Here is a 13,633-nt window from a genome sequence, read left to right on the forward strand (position 1 = left end):
ATAATGATTTTTGGAAAAAGAGAGTTCATGATTAAAAAAGATCTGGTCTAAATAAAACGTTTACAGATTTTTTTTTTCTCGTTAAGAATATCTCTGCTCAGATTCTTACTGCAATAAGAGAGAATACTGTAATCGTACTGATTTTCAATTTTGAATTTACGCAGTAAATATTCTTTTTGAGGTTTTTACTAAATAGGAAAAGTAAATTTTACTAATTGCTCAGTGAGTGTCTATGTTACATTAATGAATGCTTTCACCATTAATTAAATAATAAAATCGTTTTACAATAAAATTTCAAATATTATTACAAGCCTAAGTGCCAACACATGGATGTTACAATAAGATTAAGATCAAAACAGGTCCAAAGGAAGTTTTTGCTCAACTATAGTTGTATCAGTATCTGGAGATTTTCCCAAAAGCGATTTAAGAGGAGATGAAAGAAGGTTGTATTACTGAATCCCTTGTCTCTAAAGAACCTAACTTGGGGACAAAGTGGAATTGTGTTAGTTGCAAAAAAGTAGATTCTAATTGGAGGAATAATCTTTTAAGCCTTATTTTATATTTTAATACTAATACCTCCCATCGTCTTGAACCAAACTCCTATACCAACTGTGGACAAAGTACGCTACCTTGGACTGTACCTAGTACAAACGGTTGACATGGAATCCCCAGACTAGACTCGAAAAGACAAGAAACTAACCAACGCTACAAACTTCTCGCCTGACTACTTGACAAACTCAACCTACATAAAAAAGACTCTTACGTCTACCGTTACTGCGACCTATTTGGTCATACGGCATCGAAGTAAGACATAAGGCATAAGACACAAGACATAAGACATAATTTATTTGTTTTAAGATACATATCTCATACAAAAGAGTTTGGTTTAATAATTGTATACAAAAATAATAATAATAGTAATAATAGCGCCAATAAGGGAAGGGATTAGCTATGAGGTTAGCATACTGGACTCCCACGCGGAGGTCCCGGGTTCGAATCCAGCAGCTGACCCTTAGATTTTCTCTTCCTAGGAGCTTCTTACAGCTCACTGTCCGGTGATGGACAGTGTTGTCTGTAACGAGAAAACACTGTCCGAAGGCCGGCAGTGCACTGGAAAAAGCTCCGGGCGCTAATGACCTCAGCTGTTGATGCGCCAAAAAAAAAAAAAAAATAATAATAATAATAATTACGGCATCGAAGTATAGGGATCGCCTAAGCGTTCCAACTCTCTACGCCTCCAGACTTTACGGTCAAAAATACTTCGAAAACTTCTTAAACGCTCCGTTCTATGCATCTAACCTCACCATCCATAATGATCTCAAAATCCCTTTTTCATTACAGATCTTGCTAACACTCGTTTTCTCAAATTCATCATTCCATTCTACAGTAGCTCATTCTAACCCTCTCATAGAACACCTATCTTCCTCCACATTACCAGGTAATCCTCTAAGGAGATTTGAAGAGAAGATGGCCTCGTGATCTACTCTTATCGTGAGAGCAAAGCACGTAACTGGAGTGAAACCACTGGGTGCCTTCTCCACTCGTGATTTTCACGTATTTTTTTATCAGGTACCAAATTTGCTTGTTGCAACAGTCGTTGCAGTTGTAAATTCCAATTAATCAGCCAAAAATGCTAAGTAATCTTTCATATCCTAATTCATCAGTAATGCAGTAATGATTGATGTGGCTCCATAGGGAGGAAGTGAACTAGCCACTTCTTCAGGGTTCTTAGCGTCCCTGCGGGTATCCCCAGTCAAACAAAATTTACACTGGACACCCTAAACTATACACACAAGTTCACATAGGATCTGACGAGAATACGTACTTGATTTGAGATGCTGTTTAGTTATAGCGAACCAACTTCAGCCTGTTCAAGTACTGTATTCAGGTGGTAGATCAGTACATTTTACAAATACGAGGGTCGTTTGAAAAGTCCGTGCAAAGTCAGAGAGATAGCACTACCAGCGCGTATCGAGGTTATGTTTAGTTAGTAGCATCTCTTGGAAGAACACACACCAAGTTTCAGCCAGATCGGTCTATTTCTTTGTGTTTGGCATTCGTTTGAATCGAGGAAGTCGAGTGATTTTCAAAAAATGGACGAAAATGAATTTCGTGTGTTGATTAAACACTACTTTATGAAAGGCAAAACGCCTCAGGAGACTAAAGAGAAGCTTGATAAACATTATGGTGACTCTGCACCTTCGATTTGAACAGTTTATAAGTGGTTTCAAAATTTTCGGAGTGGCCATATGGGCACAAGTGACGCTGAACGTTCTGGACGCCCTGTTGAGGTTACTACTCCAGAAATCATTGATAAAATCCATGATATGGTGATGGATGACAGAAGAGTGAAGGTGCGTGAGATTGCTAGTGCTGTGGGCATCTCGAATGAACGGGTACATAATATTTTGCATCAAAATTTGGACATGACAAAGCTATCCGCAAGATGGGTGCCGCGATTGCTCACGCTTGACCAAAAACGAAATCGTGTGAAGTGTTGCAAGGACGGTTTGCAGCTGTTCCAGAAGAATCCGCAGGACTTTAAGCGTCGTTTCGTCACTGTGGATGAAACATGGATACATCACTACACTCCTGAGGCCAAAGAACAATCTAAACAATGGGTTACCAAGGGGGAATCTGCGCCAAAAAAGGCGAAGACCGTTCCTTCGGCCGGAAAGATTTTGGCGACTGTCTTTTGGGATTCGCAAGGAATAATCCTCATCGACTATCTGGAAAAGGGTAAAACTATTACAGGTGCATATTATTCATCGTTATTGGACCGTTTGAAAACCGAGCTGCAAGAAAAACGCCCACGATTGGCCCACAAAAAAGTCCTTTTCCATCACGACAACGCACCAGCTCACACCTCAGCAGTTGTGGTCGCAAAATTAATGGAAATAGGGTTCCAACTCGTTTCACATCCCCTCTATTCTCCATACTTGGCTCCCTCGGACTACTATTTGTTCCCCAATATGAAGAAATGGCTGGCGGGAAAAAGATTTTATTCAAACGAGGAGGTGATTGCAGAAACGAATGACTATTTTTCAGACTTGGACAAATCCTATTATTCGGAAGGGATCAACAAACTAGAGCAGCGTTGGACGAAGTGTATAAGCCTAAAAGGAGACTATGTTGAAAAATAAAAAAGGTTTACCCCAAAAAATTTTTGCACGGACTTTTCAAACGACCTTCGTAATTGAGTTTCAAGAATATTATGAATTTAAAAAGTTCAGGGCAAACCTTCGCTACCAATTTAGAGAAAATCGCAAATTATGAGAACAAATTTTGAAAATTACATCTTATAAATTTTAAAGAGAAATGGTTCTATTTAATTTTATTGAATATTCCAGGAGCGCACAAAATGTAGATGACAATTTTTTTTTTATTTTTACAAAATTTCCCAAACATGTTTATTTAAAGCAAAATTTTAACTGTATTTTTTCCCCTTTTAATTTTGGCTTCCTGGTTTTTGTGGAAACGTGTTATTTCTTCAGTTAACACTTTAAAAAAACAAAACGATTTTATTCTTTTAAAAAAAAAGGCTACAAATTTGCCTGAAACGTTTGGGAAAAAACGTTCTTTAAATTCTTGATCACTCATTTTATAAATATAAATTAAAGTTATTATTACTTAAAGTATTAAAGTATTAATTAAAGCTGTATTAAGTACAACACTTAGAAAAAAACAAAAACCAAGTGTCTTTTTACAAAAATAAATACAAATAAACGATGATAAAAATCTAATTATATTTACTTCTTTTTCTTTTTCAAATATAATTTCTTCTGTATAAATATTGAAGCAGAGCAATTCTGCAGCAAATATGGTTGGTCTGAAAGCAATAAATTCTCTAGTAAAATCGGTTATTGGATCTAATTGGAAATTTTGTGGTCGGATTGGGTGGAGCGACCAGTTTACCAAGTACTGATTAAATTTTATGATTTAATTTAGGGTTTCTCGTTTCTTAATGATTTTTAAATTTAATTCGAAATTCGATTTTAATAATTCATCATCTAATTCTAATGAACAAGAAAAAATAATATACATTACTCCGCATTCACCCCAATCTGTTTTAATCTGTCAGTTATTTCCGTGGACGATAACATCAAATATTAAGAAGCAACTAAACCGTGGTACTTCAAAGAAGCTCCTTTTGTTCAATATAACGCCTCTTCTGTACGTCCTCCACTCTCATCGCCGCCTCCGTCCTATAGACCATTACCTTTCAACTTGGCAGAAGAGAATGAGGTAAAGAGCCAAACATGGCATAGGATTTCATTTTGATGAGAAACTTCTTATTTATGTGACAATATCAAAGAAATCTCTTACTAGGTTATATTTTTTCCTTCTCAATATCTATAGCTATTCAAGTAGGTTTTTAATACTTTTGACGCACTCAATTACTGCATACACTTTGTGACGATGGTGAAATTACGCAATACCTCTTTTGCTGGAGGCGAGCTTGAAGGTAACTCTGGTGTGGAAATTTTTCTCTATAATTTTTGCAATCACTATTATTATTTATTTTAAAACTTCCTAAAGTTCACAAACTTTGTGAGGCGCCATGATATTGATAAATGGAATGTTTGAAGATACTGGATATTTTCGGATGGTGACATAATATGGTTTAATTAATCGGCCAAGAATTTCAAGAAATTGAAAGATTGGAACTGCGTCCAAAATTTCTCTGTCGATTCACCGTTTTTCTAGCAATCAAAAACATTTTTTTTTGCGATTTTAGAAAGTATATTTTTTTAAAGCATTAGGCCATTTTTAGCATAATTTTTCCAACTACTCTCGTTCAACTTGTTTAGTCAGGTTTATGCAGGACTATATTGCTATTTAAGTAATATACAGGGTGATCCATTTAAAACGCACCAATCGCTAATAACATTTTAGGAAAGCGGAATTTCGAAAAAACCCACGAAGTAAACTATATGTTTATTTTGGCCTAGTTTTCAAATTTTCCATTCCCGTTTCGATATCTCTAATATTAGTTGAGATATTTAAGATCAAAGTTACAATTTTATCTATTCGTGAACGGTTTTCAATATTAATTTTCCACCAGAAATACACGTTTTGGGAGGTCCTCTGACTACAAAAAATGTTATTTGTGACGCAAAAAACAAAAATAATAATAATTAAATGTTTTAAAAATGTAGTGCAATGTAATGGTTATGGGTGTCAGAATAAATTTGTTTTATCATCAAATAAAAGCAACCAACACATCATTTTAATGTACCCTGTACGCAAGACTTCTTGAACTATGATTGCGGTGAGAATATCTTGCCAGGGATGGGCGGGTGTTGGTCTGTGGTCAAGAGCGGGGTTTTGAAAGTGGGAGATCCCAAGTTCGAATCCCGCGTATGACTACACTTTATTAAACAAAGTATTATGATTTTTTAAGTAATAATAAATGACTGCATAGGTAAATTGTTTCCTAATGATATGAGCAACATCCAAACCTTTCCAATATTTACCCTTCCCAATCAATTCAATCTTGAAATTCTTGGCCGATTAATTAACCCATATTATGTCACCAACCGAAAATATCCTTCAATATTATCTTCAAATATTCCATTTATCAATATCATGGCGCCTCACAAAATTTCATTCTCATTTCGAAAATCTATTTACAATCATTTTCGAATTAGTCGCAACAATCTCAGATATTCATTCAGTACAAATTATATTAAACTATATCCATGTTGCACTCCTTAAAGATTAGTTTTAGAGAGTGATTACAAAGGGGAAATCTGTAGAGAAGTGGATTAGCCACTACTCAACGATCTTGGCATCCCAGCCTAACAATCAAAACATACATAACTTTGGCACCTCTATCTAAAATATCTATGTGTCTATTGAAACAGCTGATATTATACAACTTATTTGAGTTTAGCTAAACTAAAGGATAACTATAGTTAATCCGAGGATCTCTTTGCCAACTCTTCCTGAAGGATTAATGGCATACTGGTGACCGGGTTGAGAAAGAATTGTATGAGACAAGTTCGGAGAGAGTGCCTATCTTTTGACTTGGAAGAATATTGTGATTTTCCTGAATGCCTGCACAGTTATTGGGAGATAGAAGATGAGATACTTTCACTGTGCCCAGTAGGAGTCACTGTTCATTGTTTTTAGAGACTTGATTCATTAATTCTGAAGGAATCAATAAGCGCTGAAGCTGAGCTAGTCTCTAGGTCGAAAGATTGGCAAAATAAACAAAAAAAAAAAAAAAATGACTGAAATTGGTATAATTTTGTTTTCGACCCAAGAAGAGTTATTCCAATAACTGCTGGCTCTCAGATCTCTGGGATTCACCAAGAGCATTATGATTTGAAGGGTGTATAACACACCCATAGGACTCTGTTAATTTCTAAATTTGGAACAATATCTGAAGAAGAGGGCATAGGATACCAAGGAAATCCTGTCCACTCTATCAAGAACTTTCGAGAATAACTTTTTTTGACTTTGGGGCTGCCAATGGTTCCTGATTGCCACATTCCAGCTCTACCTAGGGGCCACTGTAAAGAAAGTTTTCGTTAATTTTTTTTATTTCAGGCGATGGCTTAACGTTCCAAGACTAACCGAAGTTAGCTTTCGCGAATGAAGGCTGAAGCACATACTTTCATTATAAGCACACACGATTCTAACTAAGTATCTCCTTATTTTACGAATACAAGCTTCATAACGGACTAAACCAACCCATGCCTCTGAGCCAACACCAAGAGAGACGAAGATAGAAAGAATCCTTTGTCTTTTAATTTGGTGAAACTTTCTTTAGAATATTTCAGGGTGTCGTTGAAAAGGACGAAGCAAGTGAACATCCACAAAGAAAGTCTTAAGTTTTATGAGATTTTTTTTGTCTCTTTTAGATTTTCTATTTCAATTCTTTTTTAGACCTTGGGTAAAAAAAAACTTATTTTTCTCATACATTGTTTATACAATAACAGCAATCACTCTTTCTTTGAAGTTAAAAAAAGAAAAATAACTTTGTTATTGTCTCCAAAACAATATTTATTCTCTGTCTCCATAATTTTATTTTTATTAAGTATTATTCATCGTTTTTGATGACTGATTCATTAATTCAAAAGAAAGTTAGAATATTGCTAATTTCAGCCATTATTTATGCCAAGCTTTCGGGACCTAGAAACTAGATCATCTTCAGGATTTACGCTGTTAACAATTATAATTTGTTTTACACTGTTTACAGTACATTAACAGTCTTGACGGAAGATACAGGCCGTTTATAGATGTAACAAAATTAAATCTGAAATTGGCAATCTAATTTCTTTAGATTCTCTTTTCAAGAAACGTTTCAGACTCGTTTTCTGGCTAGTTTTCGGATTCGATTCTATCTAAATTTCTGCCATTTAAAAAGCTGCAATGCTCAAAATAATTTTTATATTCTTATTTAACTTATTTTGTTGATAATTAAATTTTATCTTTTAAAAATCCTTTTTCTGCTCATATTTTGTAATTTGTCAGCTAAAATTAGTAGTTTTCTTTTGTATTTACTTGTACGAGATGTTTCCATTTTTGGTTTCATTCTAAAACAAGTGCAAGAATTATAAAACTAAATTAGAGAATAGTGGTTAAGAGAATAGAGTTATGTACTCCTAATTTTGGAATAGATAAAAACTACAAATAGAAATAAATACTATTTGAGTACTCTCAAAATTTATTTCCGGTTGAAAACCCAATTTGGAAAATTTAACACGAATGTTTTCCTGTTTTGTTTTGATTTTTTTGTTCTGTATGATATTAAGGCGCGTCAGCATCTGAGGTTATTGGCGCCCGAAGATTTTTTTTTCAGTACACTGCCGGCCTGCCTATTGACAGTGTTCTCAAGATACAGACAACACTGTCTACCACTGTAAAGGTGTAAGAAGCTCCTAGAAAGAGAAAAAAATCTAAGGGGTCAGCAGGTGGATTTGAACCCGGGAACCGCATGGCTAATCCCTTACCTGTTATGAATCGTAAGTAAATGTAAAAAACAGCAGCTACTGAAATCATTTCGGACATTTTACTTTCTCTTTGATTTAATTTAACAGTATATTTTATTTATTTATTTTCTCACCACTTCATCTTTATTCAATAAAGAAATAAACTTACTTGCCACCAGAGATTTCTTGTATTTTTGCTCCATGTTTAGTGTAACCTCTTGTCTGACAGGCTGTCTGCATTTAAATCAGCTGGTATTTATTCATGGGACTCCTACTTTTTCTGGCTCTCTCTCTCTCTGCAAAACCACTGGAGGCGGTGAATACTGTTCATCACTCTCCTCACTAACTCCATTAGCTCCAATTTGGTTGTATAATTCTTACATTTGTAGTGTGGAATGGAATAAAGAGAATAGAGAGGGTAAAAGTGTGAATATTCGGTGTATTTATCTCCTGAATCGATTTACATTTTACCGTTTGTCTGATACAGTGGAAACTTGAAGTTCAGGTTTTTGGTTAAAGTATTTTCAAACTTCAACATTTACCATCAAAATAAGGTTATTTATTGGACATTGCTTACAACAGGGTGTTCCAAACATTGATATCGAAAGAGAGACTTCTCTTTTTTTGTATGAGGCGCAACAAAATCTGTGTTTACGGCCTTCGGCACATTGTTAGCCTCTTGAACAGTGTTCTCTCGTCCATCACCGGACAGTAAGCTGTAAGAAGCTCTTAGAAAGAAGTGGAGAGGGTCTGCAGCTGGATTCAATTCTGCGTGGGAATCCAGATTGCTTAATCCCTTCCTTTCAGCTTTTAAGTACAAGCAAACCCCTCATGGAGGGGGGGGGGGGTTGCCCTGTTGTATTATGCAGACTCTAGGGGAGTAGCGGATCCCACGGGGTTTGTACCCAGCTCAATATACCGTGCACATTCATCAGAACAGTGTCTATAGATATGTCACACAAATACTACGTACAATCACTTTACACTTTAAACCCAGCGAAGGAGGCCGTGCCTCCAGCTGGCTATTTGCAGCGGCCTTTGTCACATGTTACAGCTATGAGGAACATTAAAAGGAATAAATGGTAAGAATAGAAGAGGTATCCATGAAGCCGATACCCAATTTCTCTTACTTGGTGGTAACCCTCAGTAATTCAGAGTTTTAACTCTTTGAGGCAGACGATTTTAAAGAAAATTAAAGCCCTAGTTGCACAGGATTTCTTTTATTATAAAAAAATGGAACTAAACATTCATTTCCATTATTTTACAGATGTAATCATCCCTCTCAAATAATCATCACTCTCAAAATACGTAAAGAAGAAATAAAAAATTAATACCATTTCAATAGTCCTTTTTTAGTGTGGGACACTGGTATTGTATAATACCACTATGCAACTAATGCTTTATATGATGTTCATTCAAATACAACTTTTTACCTAAACAAAGCGGAACTTTGCAGACAGTACAGCACTGTCCTTCAGCGCACTGTTCCTTGAAATGTTTAAGTTCCATGTTTTGACCCAATTTCTTTATAAACAATATATGAATTAACAACAGCTGCAGCCAAATAATAGAACAGTATGCGGTGCCACCATTTTTTTACTATCGGTCAAGTTTATAATAAATATAAAAATTATTTCACTTATTTACGCATTTACCATTGGTGCATGGCACTGCCAACTGAATGAACAACTTTAAATAACATATTAAAATGTATGTAATGAATAACTTCAACTTTTCGAGGTGGGTTAAAATATATCCCTCCATGCAGCAAAAGGTGGGACAGTTTTTAACTCACCTAGCCGCAAAGAGTTAAATAGGAACTTGGAAATTTTGTATTCTAGATTTTTGGAAATTCCAGTAATTTGAATTTAGAACAAAAACCTCGCTGGAATCAGCATAAACTGTAGATTAATTTCAATTATTTCAATCTAGTTTTTTTAAACAGCTTATTGAGCAGTGTTTCTGTAATTTTTTTTTTTGCAAAGTGAGTTTAATCAATTCCAAAAAATATGACGCATGCGCTGATACTATTGTAAATAAGAAGAAAATAAAGTAAAATTAAATATTATCAGATAGTTTTATACCATCAATGGGATTTATACTACATCAAACATGAATTTAACTGCCGTAACTGGGCACAAACACACGATTACTAAGGGCAGATATTAATTAACGTATTTCTAACTAGCAGCTTTTAATTAATATAATAATTATTTTATGTTAATGAAGAAATAATAAAATTAAAACTTTAATCTGTTGCATTTTTAATATGTTTTTATAATAATTATTTTTTTTAAAAAAATAAGGCATATGAAGAAAATATTTCAGCAAGCATGCAACATGGATATGTCACGCATTTATACTTAAAAGTAAGCGATAATTTACACAAACTTCTTTAAAAAAAAAAAAAACTTCTACAGAAATAAGTTCATTAAAGATGTAGCGTTAATACAGAAATACGCTTTTTTTATACTTCAGTTAACGGCAATAAATTTCTTTTTTGAATTTATGGTCTCCAAATAATCATAAATTTCAATGATCTGTTAATTAAAATTGAAATATTATTTAAGTTGAACTTTCTTTAACATTGAAGCAATGCGTAGGAGGGAGCTGCTCAGCGTTGGTGCACCCACGCGGGTGCCTCGAAAATTTCCCTAAATTTTGGAAAAAAAAATTTCCCTAAGCATTGATTAAATGCTGCATAGAGACAAATTTTTGTTTTCCCTTAAAAGGAGATCTAAAAAGGAAGGATTAACCAAGAAATAGTACAAAATATAATCAACCGTATTTCGAAACTTATTTCGAATACTAATATAAACAGAGGGAGGGAAAAGAAACTGAGCTTATTTTTTTTTTTAATAACCAATTTTGCAATGAATTCGAAACAACTAATTAACAAAACAAAACAAAAATTGACAACATGAAACAATGAAACAAGATGAACTCACAATTCCCTGTTCCCCATAAATTCGCACTGGTTCCATAAATACAAAAAAAATTAAAGTTCAACAAGTTTGTCATTCAACAAAATACAGATTTTTGAAGATGGGAGAAGCAAACTGTTGATATCTAAAAATGGCTTAATTATAAGAAGCAACTCATTTTCTTCCTCATTTTTAAAAACCTCTTGAAAGTCTTTGTTTCTATTAAACAAAAAGTTACAAACATAAAGTTTGTAAATGGATTTTTCGACTTATAAGTCAGTAAAATGGTAAAACAGTTATCTCGAACCAATAATTCTCTATTCAGGATTAGTTGATAATCCAAAATCATTTAGAAATGAGAGCGAAAATAATAATTGGGCGTGATTTTTGCCCAACAAAACATATGAGAAGATATTTTTTTTAAAATATATTTAAGATTTGCTTTATGTACTCCTCAAAAACAATTTTTTTTTGGAGAAACAATGAGGATATTGTAAAGAAAGGGAAAGTACGCAATAATGGATCAAATTCAAGTTGAAAATTTGAGACTAAGTTATTTTTAGACAACAATAGGAATTTTAACCAAAAAAGAAACATCATACTTACATAATTGCGAACATGACGAAGTAAATCTACTTTTTTTGTTACGTAGCAAGGTTCCAAAAATTATTTTTGGGTGGGTGGGGACCCATCTTGTGAGTAAATCATTACAGGGCACCGCCCAATATAATTTCTATTTTCATTTTTGATTAAATTGTTGTATCCTATGATAAACTTTTATTTTTCTGATGATTCTAATATTTCCATTAGGTAATTAAATAAATTCGAGTTTAATTAAAATTCTTTTTCAGAAATTATTATTATTTATTTATTATTTTTGGAATTGGAAGGTGCAGAGTTTAATTACATTTATTGATCTAATGGTAATTGGGTTAATTAATTGCTATATTAATTTCAATGATTACAAAATGATATAAATTATAATAAATAGTTAATTTTTCATTTTGGTTTTTCTATATAATATTGCTGAATAGTAATGGAGAGATTTTCCTGTTGAAATAATTTATTTTCTAAATAATTTTCTTACCGTTTTGGTTATTTCGTTTGTGCGTAGAGATTCGCCTTATAATGCTAACGAATACGCGTAACGAATAAACTAAATAAATAAATTGAACAAAACCCAACGACACAAAATATAAACCAAAAGAAACAAACGACAAAATAAAAAAAGAGTACGCACGCGAACGAGAAGTATTATTTTGTAAAAACGAAAATGAGAAAAACCAAAAAAAATATTCGTTATTCTTTATTGTGCTTTTCTTTTCTGTGAACGGACAGAGGTTTGCCCAAACACTGAATGGAAATCAAGCTCAGTCATGATGAAAACTCCCACTCCCCCAACCCCGCCCCACCTTTTTGGGGGAAATTCCAGGAGGGGGGGCGTGTGGATGTGTAAAGAGGGATGTTTTCCCATTTCAGTCATGCGCGCTTTTCCTACAGTTTGGGTGCCCACCTAACCAGTTTTCCCCCAATCTATCTCTGTTTCACTTGCTTTCTCCCTAACATACCTGGTGCACATTTTCCTCCCAGTCTTGCTTGGCTATGTCCATCACTTTTTTTTTCTCTCTTACCAGCATATCCTTTTGCGATTGCCTCTTCAACACACGGTTGTCCTTCAATAAATGTAATTTATCCTAACCATGACCTGTAAAAAAAATGTATTACACATAGAGACGCAAATATATATTTCCTCCCGAACCTACTATAATATAAAGATAGTAAATAAAGGAGGCTGTGGAATACTTAGTTACATTGCAAAAAAAAAATGGAGTAACCCTTAGAAATAAACCCCTATTTTTTCTTTGTACATCTGTTTACGTTTCGGTGAAATTCTAATGCTGCTCTCTATTTACTTAAGTTATTTACACAGAATTAAACTTAAAGAAGAAGTAAATATGTAATATTTATTTACTTACCCTTTTCCATATTTCTCATCTATCTATTTATTTAAATTAAATTAAAGAAGGTTACAGAGACTATTACCGATTTCTATTATAATTTATTTACTTATTTTTCACCCAGCTTTCGAACCCTAAAGGTTATCTTAAGGGCTAATGCTTTTTGGCAATTATTGTTTATTTTATACAGTTAACATTAAAGGTTGGTGTGCCTTCTGTATTGATAGTTCATCTAGCTAATGTTCTGATGTAACAACGTAAAAAATATTATAATTGTTAATAAGTTAAAGCCTTGAAGAAGATCATTGATGACGTTCGAAAAGCTTGGCGAAAATATTATGACTAAAAAGTGAAGTAATCGCCTATTTTTCCAGGCAGGGCTTAACGTCCAACTACCAATTAGGTGTCGTGGACGGAGGCGACTAGCAAACATACTTTGCTGTAAATTTCTTTTATTAACCATTAAATAAAATCCAAGGCCTAAGACCGGGGAATCGAACCCAAGTACTATAATACGAGGGTCGTTTGAAAAGTCCGTGCAAAGTCAGAGATAGCACCACTGGCGCGTATCGAGGTTATGTTTAGTTAGTAGCATCTCTTGGAAGAACACACACCAAGTTTCAGCCAGATCGGTCTATTTCTTTGTGTTTGGCATTCGTTTGAATCGAGGAAGTCGAGTGATTTTCAAAAAATGGACGAAAAAGAATTTCGTGTGTTGATTAAACACTACTTTATGAAAGGCTAAACGCCTCAGGAGACTAAAGAGAAGCTTGATAAACATTATGGTGACTCTGCACCTTCGACTAGAACA

At 34.0% G+C, this 13,633-nt stretch overlaps 1 protein-coding gene across 1 annotated transcript in view; it reads right to left on the bottom strand.

The window, feature by feature from the left end:
* LOC141447018 (metabotropic glutamate receptor 2-like) overlaps positions 1–12,228 on the bottom strand; it is a 531,413-nt gene extending 519,185 nt beyond the window's left edge. Inside the window, exon 1 of the mRNA XM_074114157.1 lies at positions 11,952–12,228. The gene's annotated coding sequence lies outside the window, so the exon portion shown is untranslated. The remainder of the gene's footprint in view (positions 1–11,951) is intronic.
* Between the last annotated feature and the right edge of the window lie 1,405 nt (positions 12,229–13,633).

Source organism: Rhodnius prolixus, unplaced genomic scaffold (assembly GCF_049639745.1).
Source record: "Rhodnius prolixus isolate KJV_2025 unplaced genomic scaffold, Rpr scaffold_7, whole genome shotgun sequence".
NCBI classification, from domain to species: Eukaryota; Metazoa; Arthropoda; class Insecta; order Hemiptera; family Reduviidae; genus Rhodnius; species Rhodnius prolixus.